Source organism: Harpia harpyja, chromosome 21 (genome assembly GCF_026419915.1).
Source record: "Harpia harpyja isolate bHarHar1 chromosome 21, bHarHar1 primary haplotype, whole genome shotgun sequence".
NCBI lineage: Eukaryota > Metazoa > Chordata > Aves > Accipitriformes > Accipitridae > Harpia > Harpia harpyja.
In genome coordinates, this window is record NC_068960.1 from 2,582,825 (window position 1) to 2,594,789 (window position 11,965).

The following is an 11,965-nucleotide window of genomic DNA, read 5'->3' on the forward strand; positions in this document are numbered from 1 at the left end:
GGTATTATGCCTCTATTTATATGCATCTTAGGTGCAGTCTGAGGCAGCTGCTGCTCTCCAGGGCCCTGGGTGAGGAGCAGAAAATTGAATTCAGCCTGGAATGTGCGGGTGCAGTTGGACATCTGCACCCAGCCAGGGGCAGCCCTTCCCCTGCACGTTTTTAACAGCGAAGTGATGCTCCTTTGGCTCCAGGCTGGTCTGGCACGGTGGTCTGTTTGGGGTTCTACCAGCCAGAGGTGAACCCCCTGTGTAGACCCAGGATTTTGCGAGTTGTCCTGGGCTGAGAAGGTGTTTGCAGAGACCTGGCTCACCTGAGTAACCCACCGCAGCGGGGTCGAGGCTCCCAAATTGTTGCCCTGTGCAATGGATTCAGGATTTTGGCTGCTGCCAACTGGCTGTATATGGTTTGCGTGGCAGATGTCTGGGAGTCCCGTCTCTGCCCCCCCCACCCCCCGCCTGATATCACTCCCTTGCTCTGCCATCTAATACCACCGAGACGAATGCAACACAAGGACCCAGCTGGACTGAACTGAAATCGTGCGTTTTAGCAGCCCTTTTTGGATTAAGCTATTACGGACTGGACTGCTCAACTGCACCAACTTTCCGTAATGATTTTCAAAGCAACGAACCCTTTTCCTGCGGGGGGGGAGCTTGGTCCATCTTTAGCAGCAAGCAGTGTTTGCAGGATGATACCGTAGCTCTGCACGGATGATATGAAGCGACGCTGCTTTGCTGTTTGCCTTCTCCCCAGGCTAAAACCCCAACCTTGGGAAAGTCAGTGTGGATTTTGCCGCTGACCTTAACGAATGCCATGCTTCTACGCGGTCCTTCAGCTTCTACAAAGATTGTGTTTCACCCGAAACATGACTTTTTCCTTCAAGCCAACCCGTGATGAAACCTGTGGACATGGCCTTTCCCTTCCCACATTGCGATGTGGTTGAGGGGTTTTGCGGGGAATCCGGGGGGGACACACGACGGTGAGCCCCACACCTGCACCCCAGCCAGGGTCAGGGCGCAGGAGAGGCAGTGCCAGGGCAGGGCGGCCAGGGCTCATCAATGAGCTAATTAATGGCCGTGCCATCAGTGTGGGAGCCCAGGGCTTCTCCTCCCTGGTGGGAAGAGGGCAGGGTGAGCAGGGCTCTGACATCAGCTCTTCCTCCCTGATTAGCTCTCCTTCAGCCTGCGCTAATGAGCCTGAACTCTGAACCTCCCCCCCGGGAGAGGGGGTGATCTGCTTCTCTTGGGCTTGATACTGGGGGGATCTGCCTGGGAATGGAGGCCGGGTTATCTGCCCGACTGAAAGCCTGTGTTGTCCTTCCTTGCTGTCTTTATTTGCGGTCAGGATCATAACACAGCCCAGCTGGAGCAGCCGGGGAAAGTGGCCGGTCTGATTAATTGGTCACTGGCATACATGCTCCAGCCTCCACCAGGAACCGGCAGATAGCCCCAATTAACCCTTTCGGCACCCGGCGCTCCCCTTGGCACGGTTTTGAGATGTTCCAGAGGAAGGAGGCGGTAAGTCAAAGTTTGGGAATGACCTGCTCGGGGGATATGCAATCCTATGGGGGTGTGTGGATCTGGGCAACCTCCGGCACAGCACCATGATGCTGCGGCAGCATTTCAGCGAGATGGTCCCCACCCTGAGCTGTTGGCTAGCTAATTCTTGGGAGTGGCAACAAGGGGGAGAGAGGAAATTGTGGGTTGAGTTAAGGGTCTGTGCTGTTCGGGTGGGCTGGTTTGCCACCCTGGTACTGACAGAGGTGCTCTAGCTCTTTCCAAAACAGCATGGAAAAGACCTCCCCATTCGTTCCAGTCCTTCCAAATCCCCATTTCCACCACAGACCTTTCTTAAATACTGACTTTCAGGAGTGTTTTTGTTTTCAAAGCGATTAATTTACAAACAGCTCAAAATGCTGGTTTTGTGTGATAAATAAGATGCAGCTTAGCAATGAGCCTGATCTTCTCGTCTCTCCAGGAATGGAGACTGCCTTCAGTGCCCATCAGCAGATTTAAACATTCCTGACGCAGAGGAACGAGGATCTGTGTCTGCCTTTTGTCCTTGCCCTCTCCAGGAATTGCAAGCTGCAGACACCAGTAGGAGCAAGCAGGGAATTACTTAGGTGTGCTGCGGATTCTCCGTCGCTTGAAGACTTTAACCCCAGGAGTTTTTCACAAAGATCTGCTACGGCTCACGCAGGGCTTCTAAGCTTGGTGTGGAAAGGTATGTCCTGTATTACGTGTGAAGTCAGACTTGATGATCATAATGGCTCTGTCTGGCTGTGAGAGAATAACGTCCCATGTGGGTTTTCCTTCTCTTTCATGTAGGCATATTCTCAAGGAAGGCTCGCAGTGGAGGTGAAATGGCAGATCAACACTGAAGCAACAAGCTGAAGCTGCAGGGAATGGCTCAGGGGGAAAATCAAAGGGAAGATGTCTTTGTTACCAACCCAGCTGCAACTTCCTTCTCTGGCTAGAAAATACCCTAGGAGGTGACTTGTCAGTGGATCGCATGCCTTTGCCTTGCCTTGCTTCCCCATAATAAGTGAATAATGAACTTGTGGGGCAAGGGAAAGGTGGAATTCCCAGAAATTATCAGCCCGAGGTAAGCACAAAGAGACTTTCTGTCTTCCACCCCTCAGATCCCTATAAATAGATACAGATTGTCAGTGAAGGAGAGGGCTTTCCTCCACTAAGCACAAGCTATAAACAGGCATTTTTGATTGAGTGGCACTCCTGTCAATTTGGAGTCATGCTTTTGAATTCAGGTGGGGTGAGCTGGACTCCATCCAGGGTCAAGGGACCAGTTTCCATCAGGGATGTATTCTCCGTAGTTCTCCTTTCTGCTCCCCCAGCCTTTAGTCCTTATGATGCCCCAGAGCTCTTTCTCCCCTCAGGGTTTTTGCTGTATGTGACGTGGATCTTGCAGCTTTTGCTGTGGTGGAGATTTTGCATTGTGGCTCATGGGGCGAGGAAGGCTGGCCACCCTGCTCTGGCATATTTGCTTAGACCAAATGGGATATTTTCCTAACTGAGGAGTCAGATGAACTCTGCAACCATAATGTGAATTTCATATAAAAAATGTAATTTTATTTATAGTGAAAAATGGAAGAACAGGACCCAGCCCTTTCAGATGGGCTAGTGGGAACACAACCGGTGTTTTGACAAGCAGCTCAGTGGTTATAGCTAATAAGTTATACAAGCATATGAGTTATTTTGGGAGAACAATGGTGACATTTTAGTATAAGCCACCATTTTCCAGCAAAACACTGACATTCTGGAAGGGAAATGCCTTATCTTTCAAAAGCTGAATTGTTCAGGTGCAGCGACAGAAGTGCAAACATGAAGCAGATTACTTACATTGGACTTGCTTTGTTGGTGGATGTACAAGACTTTGCAATTTGGCCTTTCAAAACCACTGTCTATGTCAGGGTGGGTGTGAAATGAGGAACTCAGGGGGAGAAGCCAGTGGTGGTTCACCTGGATATGGAAAGTGGATTCCATGGGCTTGAGGAATGTGCCCAAGGTCTGATGCTATTCAATCTTCTAATTAACAATCAGGATACCCTAACTAAGTGTATGCTTACTAAATGAGCAGGTGACCCTTGTGCTGGAGGGACTGCCTCATACTGGGTGCCAAGTGGGAACTCAAAGTGCTCCCAACAAGGCTGAGTGGGTGACCCCCAAAGCAGGGTGTACCGAGGAACACGTGTGAGGTGCTGCAGGAATAACCCATGGGCAACTGGAAAAGGTGCAAAACAACGGGACAGGCAGGGGTTCTTCAGAAAACAGCCTGAAGATTATTACAGGCTGCAAGTTGAGCATGAATCAACAACCTGATGGAGAAAGTAAAGGGACGAGGGTTGTTGGCCTCAGGAAGAGAGAACTGGAAAAGCAAATGAGAGCAATCTTCAAAACACTGCTGCAAAAAAAGAGAGGGACCGATCAGTTCCCCACATGCACGGTAGAGAAGAGAGGGCTTAAATTTCAGTAAAAGAGGTTCAGACTGAATTTTGCTGAAAGCTGCTAAGGGGGGAGGATAGCGAAGCAACATTACAGGGAAGCACCCTCCTGTGAAGGTCTGTCTGCATTAAGAGCAGACTGGCCAGAAAGGAGAGAGGAGAAGCTGATCCTGCCTTTGGGCAGAAAGGACCAACTCAGCCCTTCCTTGCTCCCGGGACTGGTGCTGTGGCAGCACGATTACCCGTTCCCCGGGCAGAGAGCAGCGGGAGCACTCGCCATCAGCCTCTTAGTAGCTTTGTTTTCGTGGGGCTGATGAGTTGCACCCAAAGGGTTTAGCGGAAACCTCGGCTCTGTTCTTCTGGGGTAGAAACAGTTTATTCTCGCAACCAGGTATTTGTTAATTACCTTCTGCCCGGCTGCGCAACCTTTCGCTTTGCTATGATTATGTTACCCCATGAAAAAGGATATGTGGTAACAAGTCAGGGCACGGGGAGCGGAGGAAGGCTAACATTTCAGTTTGCTTGTGTGCTAATCTCAATCCTCTTCTCCTAAATCCTCTTAACCTCTGTGTTTTTTTCAATCACCTGTGTTTGCACCAAATATTACTGGCACGGACAAAAATTGAACAAAAGAAGATATCTTCACTTCCAGCCTGATGAGCTCCACTAGCTAGCTAACCCACTGAAATATTTATGAATAGACTAAACGCTGATAATTTGATATAAAAGTGTCTGGGCACTGCTCTCTTTCTTGCCCCACCTATTGTCTAGTTGTGCATTGTAATTTTAGGCTTCGCTCGATGTATTTGTCTTTTAAGACGACTGTGACCAAGTAATCAAGGCTGTCATCGCAGCAGAACCTGGCTCTTGAGTCAAAAATCTCCCCACTGGTCTTTTTTCATTTCCTGGCTCAGCATCAGGGGAAGAGATTATGTGATCCGATAGGTAAAATTATCCCATCAGAGGTGAATGTCCCAATAAAAGGCTTTTGCAGGCCTGGTTGTATGATATCCCTGAGAAGGCTACATTCATTTGGAGCCCTTTATTGAAGGGAATGCTCAGTCCCTATGGAAACCCAATGGGACAAAAGGCGATTCTAGCTGCTAAGACACCCACAGCTACACACATACTCACACACACACATACACACAGGTCAAGGATGCCAAACTGTTGCATTTCCCTGATTGGAGGGAGAGGAAAAAGAAGGAACAACAACAAAATACCCCAATGTTGGACGTTTGGCTCAAAACTGAGCGCCGCGTTTTCCCAGCTGGTTAAAATTTGGGGTGATGAGCACTGCTTGGCCTGTCTGTCCAAAAAGAAGGGAAAATGATCTAGAAGTCTTAATTGGTGTTTTTGGGGAAACTTGATCAGGTTCAATGAATCTGCAGAAAGAAAAATGGAAATCTTTCTGGGCGACCTCCTCCAAGACCTCTGCCTGTTTCTCTCCCTGTTTGGTCAGCTGCTTTCTTTTTCCAGTGGGTTTTGAAAGGAGTTTTTAAAAAGTGAAAATGAACTTTCTGAGGTTTACTTTGAGTGATGCAAAATAGTTATTGAGAGCGAAGAAGGTGGCCCGTTGGGGATTGTCCTCTCTCTGCAGGGTCCTGCCTGGGAGCCGGTGGGACACGATGCACAGAGCATCTCCCGGCTGCTGGCTGAGCTCCCTGCCTGGGAGATCCGAGCCCGGGAGGTTTCAGCAATTGGAGGAAGACATGAGGATGTGTCCCTCTATCACCCTGGGGAATTTTGGGGAAGGAGGAGGGCAAAAGGGAGAAGCAGCTCGGTGTTTGTGCTGTTAGGAGTGGCTCAAAGGGATGCAGAAGCTGGTCAGAGGGAGGTGAAGGTGGGTGCCAAGCGCGGGCTCGTCGGCAGCGAGCAGGAGAAGTGGGCAAAGGTGCGGTGGATCTCTTGTCATGACGATGTAGTGGGTGAGCTGGGCCCTTTATCAGCCCTGCCTCGGTGCTGTTTGCACACTGAGTCCTGCAACTCGCTCTGTCAGCCAAAATCGCCCCGCTTCAAACCACGGAGCACCCTCTGCAAGGGTTGGGATTTGTTCCTGCTTTTTGGGGAGGCTGGGGGGAGATAGGGGCGAGCACATGGCACATCTGAAAAGTGTGTTTTCAATTAAAAGAAGAAAAAGCTCCAAAACACACACAGTGGGTTAAACATTACAGTAAAAAGCATGCAAGCTGCTCTTCCATTGCAAAGTAACAAACAGTTTATGTGTGTGATTGCAGGCAGGTGGTTCCTGTTCGTATTAAAAATGAATAATCCAAGCTCTCAGAGGATTTCTTCAGAGACAATCTGGACAGACCTGGAAGTCCAATGTGCCTTTTAAACCATAAGTGTTTCCCCTCCACATCCCAGAATTCTTCTTTCCAAGCATTTTTAAGGAGCTCTTGGCCAGCATATCAGGATCATCTCACTGTGTTCAGGGAGGGGAAAACCTGTTACCATAAATTAAGAGATCCTCCGCTCCCTACAGCCTTCAGGGAAATCTAAACCGAAGCTCCTTGCGGGTGGTGGGTGGAGGGTCTGCCCCTGATGGGGTGACGTCCCCACTCCATCCCCAGCCTCCCCAGGGTCCACCAGCATGGCTCACACCTCCAAGCTCTAGTAGCTACGCTGGGATGGGTTATGCTCACGCCTGGTTGAAATACCCCAGCACGGGCTGTTCAGTGCCCGTTGCGCTGCGTTACGTTGGAGCAGAGACTCTCTCGATGCTCTTAGCACCCTGCTGACATTAAGGAGGTTTATACCGCAGACACGTAACAAATCGCTGCGGTGCTTCGGGGCCTTGTGAGAGCCACCTCTGCATGTCTGCAGGTGTGCGCGGGTATCTCGGTTATCACCACCTCTTTTTTCTCTCCCAGCACCAGCTTTCTGCCCGCTGGATCCTTGCAAAGACCCCGTGCTGTCCTACTGCTCCTGCTATTGCATCGGGCTGTTTGCCTGCTGTCTGCACGCAGCGTCTTACCCACGGGGAAAGGTGCAAGCCCCGTTGGTGATCCCAGGGACTTGGTTAGAAGAGGTCTCAGATAGAAGAGGTTGGGATAACCTGCTTGCTGGTCCCAGAAAATACAGGTTGCGCTGATGAGTAGCCCAGACCTGGCAGCCTTGGGTGCAGGGAGGACGGGCATCCCCTCGGCACACCCAAACAGGCAGATCCCTCCCGCATTTATGGATTTTGGGGCCCTGCTCCGAAGCACAAGGCTCCCCAGGCAGGGAAGGCGCTCGTTGCTGTTGGGCTCCTGTTGTCCCGCTCACCTCGTGCCACAGTCCCACTTTCAGTCGTTGTCCCGGCAATTAAGAGATGGGTTCCCTGCTGGGTTTGCTGACCCCCACGCGACAAATCATCTTAACAAATGGTTTCCCTTAACGCCTTGATGCAGCCAGGCTGTTTCTGTGCCGCGGGATTACAAATCCGCCCAGGTTTGCCGGAGGTTCTTGCTCAGCGTGACGTGTGGGAGCGGCGTGTTTGGACAAGGGCTGTTCCTCAGGTGCCCTCTGTTGTCGCTGCTTTGCTCTAGAAACACCCGATCTCTTTTGAAGGCATCGTGGCTTCAGCTCCCCTGTGCTTTCGGGTACAGTTGTTTTGAGATTCTCATCACCAAAGCCCCAGCCCCTCTCCCTATTGCACAAAGGAGAAAAAAAACTTAATATTTTAGAAGAAGGCCTGAGGGCTGCATTGCAGTTTAACTTGATCACCCGGGGGAATAAAAGAATACCACATGCGGAGATCTTTTACTTAACATTGCGATGTTTAATCTTGCCCAGTCAGCAGTTTTTGAACATATTCCAGGAAAGCTTTTAAGCCCGATAAAGCCGTGGCTTTTGCATTTTCAAGTGATACTTTAGCTACAAATGACATGCTCTACTTGTCATTTGGCTTTAAAGGAAGGTAATTAAAATCTTCCTAAGAGTACAGTTACACCGGGGAAAGAACTAACATAAACTAAAATAAAAAGAGAGAGACAAGCCCACAAAAATGCAATTTAGCAGATGAAAAATGTAAAGGAAAACTGTTAAAAGATAAAAGTATCAAATGCACAATAGCTGTTTGCCAAAGGAGGACTAATGATATGGGAGGTACTAAGGCTTACACAGCAAAAGCATGGGCAAGGCTAGGGAATTTCCAGCATATATTATTTGCAGTTTTTAGGGCCACTGGAAGCCACAAGACAGACTTGCAACTGTCTGTTGCAGTCCTGGCTGCAAAAGACATACTCTGTTATACAAGGTGTGAAGAGAAGGTAAAAGACAAACCGAGCTGTGAGCCCTCGCTCAAATAAGAGTTTTGGGGGCAGTCACCCTCTACGATGGCTACATGGAACGTATCAGATTGGGTTCAAAGCCATCGTCTCTTCTGGGTTTTGGGAGGGGAAGGTGAAGCTGGTTCCCAAATGAAGTCAGGCGTGCTGGTGAATCCATGCAAGGTTATTCCTCCAAAAGAGGAAAGGGTGTACGTCTCCAAAGGGGCTCCCAAAATCCGTGCTGGGCAAGTGAGGACCAGAGGAAAGTGTAGCCCTTGCCCAAGGATGGCAGGAGCAGGGAGAGCAGCTCCAGACCCTGCCATCCTCCCAGGCACACATCTCAGTACTCGGCACCTTTTGCCCCAAAAGGACCATGGCAGGAACTTCTTCCCTTCTTCCAGAAAGCCTCATGCTGTCATGTCACTGCTAGTTTTGATCTGTGGAGAGGAAAAGGAGTATGACTGAGGTGCATCATTCCCAAAGAACCTTCACTCCCAAACAGCTGGAACAGTTCAGAGACGTTCCAGCGTAAAAATGGGGAAATGAAATTTTCTCCTAGGATAACATCAAGCCTGCATCATTCAACAGCCTCTGGCATACTCAGCCGTCGAGAGAGGCCTGCTGATGAGTTCAGCAAAAACAGACACTATCCATCTCTCCGGGATCAAATGTAAAATAAGAATCCTTTTTTTTTTTTTCAGGTCATGCTCTGATACCAGACCGGCCGGAGCAGCTGGTGGTTTGAAACCTGGAACTTCCCTCGTGACGGCAGATTCCCCTGGGGCCCACGTATTTATTAGTATCATTTGCTGCTATAAAATCAGCAATCTCTCTGCATGTTCGCTGCATGTAGTAGTTTCCCTTTGTTAGTGATTATTACTCCCTGATGCCTGTGTCTCTGAGACAAAGTCTTCCTCCCTGCTCCAGACAGGCACAAATGCCAGCGGGGAAAAGAAGCAAGCTTCGTCCTCGGACAGAAGGGCAGAAGAACGATGACTGCAACAAGTCCAGCCGCACCCCACTTCTTGTCCTTCCTTTCTGCAAGTCAAAATGAGCCCAGCAAGAGAGACAAGCCGTCTGCCAAGAGCCCCTGGAAGGACTTTGCTTCTCGCCACAAACAGCATGATGTGAACAGTTTGGTGTGCATGGAGGGAGTGGAGGCATTAGGAGGGGAAAAGCAGCTTGTGCTGCTTGGGATGGAGCAAAGTGGCTTGATAGTCAACCCTAAACATCTGTGTACGTGTCCACAGAGGTGCTGACAGCCACGGGAGGGCCTGGCTCCTTTGAGAACATCCATCAGCCCTTCTCTATGCTTTGGGCCAAGGCAGAGTACTCCGGAGGATCTTCTGTTGCTCACAGGAGGATATAGGCAGGACTGTGCCTGATTTCCAGCCTTTTTAGCCCTCTGTGGCCTCAGGAATGCACGCTGGACTCTGCCGTTGTCTCGATGGGGAGCCCCAGGCCAGTTTACAAACTGTGATATACTCAGTTTTTACGGTGAAGAGACCTGTGTCCGTACCCAGAACAGGCCCTTTTCTGTGCTAATCAGACACGATAGGTGTGGTACCCATGGGCTTCCCCGTTCAGTCTGAACCCCAAACGATGCCTCTGCCTGGATCCCTTACCCAAAAGGCACATTTCATTTATCTCACATGTCTGTTTTGGGCTCACAGCACTGCAAGGGAAAAAGCGGAAATAAAATGGCTTCTTTGCCCTTCAGTTCCCATAACGAGCTTCCCTTCATGACTGATCCTGCACAGGGCTTGTGCCTGGTCCATGCTGCATGCGCGGGTCCCGTCCATGGTCACCAGGACTAAAATTAATCCTGTGCAACTGTCAGCCCTCCCTTAGAAAACACATGGCCCCGCTGAGCACTGGCAGCGGCTGGCATCATCCCTTTGCCATGCAAATGCCTGCTCTCTCCTTTCGGGAAACCCCACAGGGTCTTTTCAAGAATGGGTGGGTTGCTCTGTTGGGAAGTGGTGGTGGAGAGATGCTCCAAACCAAAGCCACCCCCACGCAGAGGGACCGCCAGCTCAACGCGGGGCAGCCGTGGCACGGCACGGGGATGGACCCGCCTGCGCGGGGTGGAGACAACCCCTTGGAGTGGCACATCACCATCAAAGGCGCTTCAAGTTGGTTTTCCCCTTGCTCTGCCGAATACCCACCTCCGGCTCCAGACAGAGCCGTCTCTGGGGTTACATCTAACACAAATTCCTCCCCGACCTCGAAATATTCGGAGTACTTGAAAGCTTTCCTATCCCAACAGACTAGTTTTAGCACCTTGAAGCCTTTGCTGGCGAGTCCCAGCAACAGGTGTAACACGAAGAAAACCCAAACCCAGAAGCCAACATACCGTGCTGCTCCCTCGGAGACTGAAGGAATGGGAGGAAAGTTGCGTGCAGTAGCGGAGATGAAAGATGCTGCAATGACTTTTTGCTGACATGTACAAATGTGATCCTGACTATTAACTTTAATGACCTGCCATTATGCGAGGGAAAAAGAGGGAGGGATCTAATTTTTTGTAATTACTTTAATTGCCACCCTGTGGTCTTGTTTCGTGCTGCTGGTTTTGCAGTCAGGTGGGAAAAAAAAACAATCCTCCCCCCCCGACTCCCCAGTATCTCAGATTTAGGTTGTCTCCTATCCCAGTTGTGCAAAATCAAATCATCTAGGGAACTGAGAAAATGCTTCTGCAGATTTAAATGCTAAATGAGAGCTCAGTTTTTTAATATGGCTTTGAAATGGTGGAACTGCAGCTACAGATGAGTCTTTGTCGTTTAAATACAATTGAGCCCTTAAACAAACCATGGGTTTACAAAGCACAAGCCAGTGGAGCTGGGAGAGGCTGTAAGTAGAGGGATGGAGCGCATTTCCTTGTGTGTGAGGAAGACTTGGTTGTGTAAGGGCCGTTAACTCTGGTTAAGGGCTCTATTAAAGTTAATGAGACTAATTTCCTTCACCGAGTGGTTTGCAAGGGTCAGAAATGCAGCATCAGGCCCTTGTTGCTGCAGGATTTTTAGTCCCCATATTGCATATTCAATAGTATCTATCATCAGTTAATTGCCCCATAAATATGAATGATTATTCCATGAAGAGAAGATCATTACACTGAACATATTAATATTTAGCAGTCATGTTTTTCATCTGTTGTTCAAAATGCTCTACAGAATGGGGAAACATTTATGTCTTGGTTCTAGAGGCTGAGAAAGTGAGGAAGAGGAGGATGAAATCCAAGAGCAAGGCCAATGGGAGGATCCAGAGGAGAGGCCAACAATGCAGCCTTGGGGCTCTGCTGTCTCCAGGCGTGTATTCCTGTTTGAGCCCAAACCCAAACTCGCCCTCCAGACTGGGCTGAAGGAGGAGTTTTGGGTTCTGCTCCAGCTTCCCTGCTGGACTGGCTGCATCTGGAGAAAAACTTGTTTTCTTTTCCTAAAGCCTTTTTTTAAATGGAAAATGCAAATTCCATCACAGTGAAACGTAATGAATTTCTGATCATTTTGCCCAATGATTAGCTTCGGAAAAAGCAGAGAACCCTGAAAAAGCACTCAAAGGTCTTGTTTTGACATTTTTCAAAATGTACCATTTCAATTCTTGTTTCAAGCTTTCCCTTAATTGTATAAGTGGTTCCAAGACATTTTCAAGAAATCAATGAGAGGGATGGTTTCAATTTGATTGAAATGTAACATTTTATATGACCCATTATACTTTTCTTTCAGTTCATGATTTGCCAAAAGTTAAAATAAAAAAAAT

At 49.2% G+C, this 11,965-nt stretch overlaps 1 long non-coding RNA gene across 1 annotated transcript; it reads left to right on the forward strand.

Annotated features, from left to right (window-relative positions):
• The first annotated feature begins 1,260 nt into the window (after window positions 1–1,260).
• Window positions 1,261–10,976, forward strand: LOC128134828 (uncharacterized). Its single transcript, XR_008232849.1, has 4 exons — window positions 1,261–1,515; window positions 1,976–2,221; window positions 2,326–2,602; window positions 8,914–10,976. It is a non-coding gene; the product is annotated as an uncharacterized LOC128134828 (long non-coding RNA).
• The last annotated feature ends 989 nt before the right edge of the window (window positions 10,977–11,965 follow it).